The sequence below is a fragment of the Lathyrus oleraceus genome, chromosome 4 (assembly GCF_024323335.1).
Source record: "Lathyrus oleraceus cultivar Zhongwan6 chromosome 4, CAAS_Psat_ZW6_1.0, whole genome shotgun sequence".
Lineage (NCBI taxonomy): Eukaryota > Viridiplantae > Streptophyta > Magnoliopsida > Fabales > Fabaceae > Lathyrus > Lathyrus oleraceus.
In genome coordinates, this window is record NC_066582.1 from 75,477,186 (window position 1) to 75,481,321 (window position 4,136).

Here is a 4,136-nt window from a genome sequence, read left to right on the forward strand (position 1 = left end):
GTTCTTTGGAAGGGTGAATTTTTATCAATGAGTTGGTCAAGGGAGTACTTTAACTTCATCGTCACTATTATTCTCACTTTTCTCAACTTCCTTCTTACCTACCACTTTGTTCCACTCTCTTTCTCAACATAACCTAATTATTTGTTTTTCTCACTAACTTTTAGTTCAGACGGGATCAATTTATTTTTCAAATCGATGGCCTTTTCATTTGAACTTGTTTGGGCTTCCATTTGTCGAAATAATTGACTAATTTGCATCTCCAAGTTCTTTATGGATGTTTCAGTGTTCTTGTTCATTAATATGTAATTTTGTGCCATCTCTTGTTGAGTCTTAACCATGATATCAAGAAAATGGTTTACTTGCTCAAATCTTGCTTGAGTAACCTTCATAAAATTTGACAATGTCACTTCTAGAGGTGATGGAGTACGTGGCGGTGCTTGATGAACGTGTTGAACACCTTAGTTAGCATTCAAAGTCTGAATGTTGTTCCACTTGAAGTTAAAATGGTCTTTTCAACCCAGATTATAGGTATTGGAATAAGTATGATTCTTCTGAAAGATGGCATACGGAACTTCCGCACTCTAAACCTCTATTGTACAGTTAACATTTACTTATGCTAACTGGGATGCAGCTAACTGTTTAGACAATGTCTCCATGTGAGCTAATAATGCTACATGAGAGGTAATTGCATGAATACCTCTTGTTTTCACCAATCGTTCACTTGAGCGATACTCATTCTGATACATATTCTATAACTCTTCATCTGTCTTTGTCCCTAAGGTACCTTTAACTAAGCTGTCAATAAGAATTCTCGTTTGAATATTTAATCCATCAATGAAGTGTGTCAGTTGCTCCACCGAGATCATTTTATAATTTGGGCACTTGCTGAGTAACAACTTGAATATTTCCCATGTATCAGAGAATGGTTCAACATCTTCCTGCTCAAAACTAGTAATCGTAGATTTTCTTACGACAAACAGAGCATTTGAGTAATAACGCTCTAGAAACTTGTCTTTTAGTTATTTCCAAGTTTGAACAATACCATTTGGAATGCATTGGAACCAATTCTTTATGTGACCTCTCAAGGAAAGACCAAATAAACATAATTTTACTTGATCATCACTGATGTCACCAGACGGCTTACACATCGAGCATGTCTCGTAGAATTTAGCGAGATGCTCCCAAGGATCTCTGGTTTCTTTTCCATCGAACGGGTTCTCCTTCAAACTTGTGAGTACATAGTTCTTAATGTCAAATTTTATCGAACTATAAGATTAGAAACCTAAGGATGTTTGTCTTGCATCAATTCTTTTGCAATAGTCCCCCAATGTTTGATGTGGTGGAGCGACCATATCTTCTAATTCCTCTTTTACTTCTTTGGTAACTTGTAGTGTTTCTCTTTTCTCCCTATCGATTGCACGTGTTGCTATTTTGATTTTTAGATCGATCGGTATCAACGTCGAATCAATACCTCACATAAACAAACAAGCAATACCTTAGTAGCACTCACTACGCCAAAAAGTGCTTTTGGCAGCACCAAAAAGAAAGCGCTTTTTAAAAAAAGCGCTGTAATAGCTTGAAAAAAAATTCGCCTATGTAAAGAAAGCGCTTTTAAGGTAAAAGCGCTCTTATAGGTCTCCACTTATGAAAGCGCTTTTAAGGTAAAAGCGCTCTTATAGGTCTCAGTCTCACATCTATGAGTTTCACACTTATGAAAGAGCTTTTAAGGTAAAAGCGCTCTTATAGGTCTCATGGGTTTCACACTTATGAAAGCGCTTTTAAGGTAAAAGCGCTCTTATAGGTCTCAGTCTCACATCTATGAGTTTCACACTTATGAAAGCGCTTTTAAGGTAAAAGCGCTCTTATAGGTCTCATGGGTTTCACACTTATGAAAGCGCTTTTAAGGTAAAAGCGCTCTTATAGGTCTCAGTCTCACACACTTATGAAAGCGCTTTTAAGGTAAAAGCGCTCTTATAGGTCTCCTGGGTTTCACACTTATGAAAGCGCTTTTGAGGTAAAAGCGCTCTTATAGGTCTCATGGGTTTCAGACTTATGAAAGCGCTTTTAAGGTAAAAGCGCTCTTATAGGTCTCAGTCTCACATCTATGAAAGCGCTTTCATGGTAAAAGCGCTCTCATAGGTCATTTATAAAAATTATAATAAATCTAATATTACAAAATCCCTGACTTTCAGAAATCCCTCTTTCACTCTCTCTCGTTCGAAGCTCTCGCTGCCCTGGAAAAAATTCCACAGAGTACCTGGAAATCTCAACGATAAACACTGCAAATTTGAAAGAGACTGCATTCGAAAGAGAAGGATTCAATACCTGGAAATCTCATTGCGTTTTAAGGTTAGGTTTTCGTGTCTTTCTGTTTTGCCCTAGAAGTCAAAGAATAGGTGGTCGATTTTGGTTTGAATGGACTTGCATTGCTACATTATGGGTTATTTATTTGTCAGTATCGATTATTAGAGTTTGTGACTATGTTTGCTTAATATTCTGTAACTTACCGAAAGTTTCATCTTGTTCTGATATAAATGATATTCTGTAACTTGCATCGCCATTGACTTAGAAATAATGTTGGGAGTTCTAATAGAATCAGTGCCTTTTCAACATTTGTTTAAATTTGCTGAGAAAGTAGGAAGGAATGAACTGATATGTTTGCACCATTGTATCCTCATATTCTAACTATTACTGAAATTTCAGAAAGTGATTTTGATGTTAAATGTTGGATACTCAAATGGAATAACTTTGTCTGCTACAGTGATATATGTGATATGGTTTCAAGAACTTAGAGCAATGTCTCATATTTTGGCAATCCTATTACATGTTGGTTTGAATGAACAGTTAAACTTCAAAATGTACATTCATATTTTGGCATAACTTTGTCTGCTACAGTCATATTTTGGCAATCCTATTTAATGTTGTAAAATGATGTTTTAATATTATGTGAATTTTTAAGATGGTCACTGTAGTGTAAAATGAACCCTGATGGACTATATGTACATTTTTCATGTGCTTGTCTGCAGGTTGTTGAGTATCGTGGTGAGCAAATAGGAGGTCTTGAGGATCTGAGGGAACCATATATGTTGTTTTCTTCCTTTATAGATAAATTCTTGCTTAGCTTTTATTACATGGTTTGCGTCTAATTGAAAACTTCACGTCTTTGCCCATTTCAGGTTCTTACAAAATCGGTACTGCGTCTGAATCTGTTAATGCAGCTTACATATTTTCTAGAAAAGATCTTTCTCGGTATGTCTTTCAGCTTAGATATTATACAAACCCAAAGCATGTGTTTAATCATTTAGTATCTAGAATGAATCATTATGTTCAATTATTCATGTTAAGCTAATGAATCAAGTTACCAAAATATGTTAGTTATGTATGTTGCTTTATTATTTGACCTTGATATGCAGGCCTGCTATACAGATTCCCTGCGCAAGCAAAGCTGTTGTAGCTGTCCGGTTCTGTCCTATATTTTTTAATCTCAAAGCGACAAACTCAGGTACTTGTGCACTTAGTATAGTTCTGTTTACAACCAGTAACTATGTACAACCAGTTATATGTGGTACTGTTCCAATTAAACTGCCTGTGTGGGATGTATTCCGTCTTAAATCTATATGACCTCTTACTAGTAAAGATCATGAGTGGTGGCCTAGAGGTTCAAAGTGATTGGTCTGAGCTAATTAGACAGTTTTATATTATTTAGCTCTAGTTATGCATTAGCAAGCAGTTATGATATTTGGATATGGAGGAAGATATCTTTGGTTATTCATGTCTTCCTCCCTGGTCAACAAAGCATTAATTTGTAGGGAACCGGATTCATGTAGAGAGTACTTAGTCAAGAGATTCATGGCCAGCAGTACAAACAACTTGTATCTTTGGCCGTATAATTCAGGGTTAGATTTTAATTCTAAGTTTATTCTAATCTTTAATTGTTTCTTTTACGTAAAAAATTTCCATATAAACTTTTGTTTTAATTTATAGGTGTCACTGGTTGTTGCTTGCTATTGATCCTTTAAAAGAAGTGGTATATTTTCTGAATTCGATAGATGGTGAATGGACAAATTATCTGGATATGAAGCAATTAGTTGATACGTAAGTGAGACTGTTCTAAATATTCGTGTATATTTATGTGA

At 35.5% G+C, this 4,136-nt stretch overlaps 1 long non-coding RNA gene and 1 pseudogene across 1 annotated transcript; both read left to right on the top strand.

The window, feature by feature from the left end:
- Positions 1 to 864: 864 nt before the first annotated feature.
- LOC127077584 (uncharacterized) lies at positions 865 to 965 on the top strand (annotated as a pseudogene).
- Positions 966 to 2,287: 1,322 nt separating this feature from the next.
- On the top strand, positions 2,288 to 3,505 carry LOC127135226 (uncharacterized). The gene is made up of 3 exons (XR_007808471.1): positions 2,288 to 2,349; positions 3,027 to 3,249; positions 3,414 to 3,505. It is a non-coding gene; the product is annotated as an uncharacterized LOC127135226 (long non-coding RNA).
- The last annotated feature ends 631 nt before the right edge of the window (positions 3,506 to 4,136 follow it).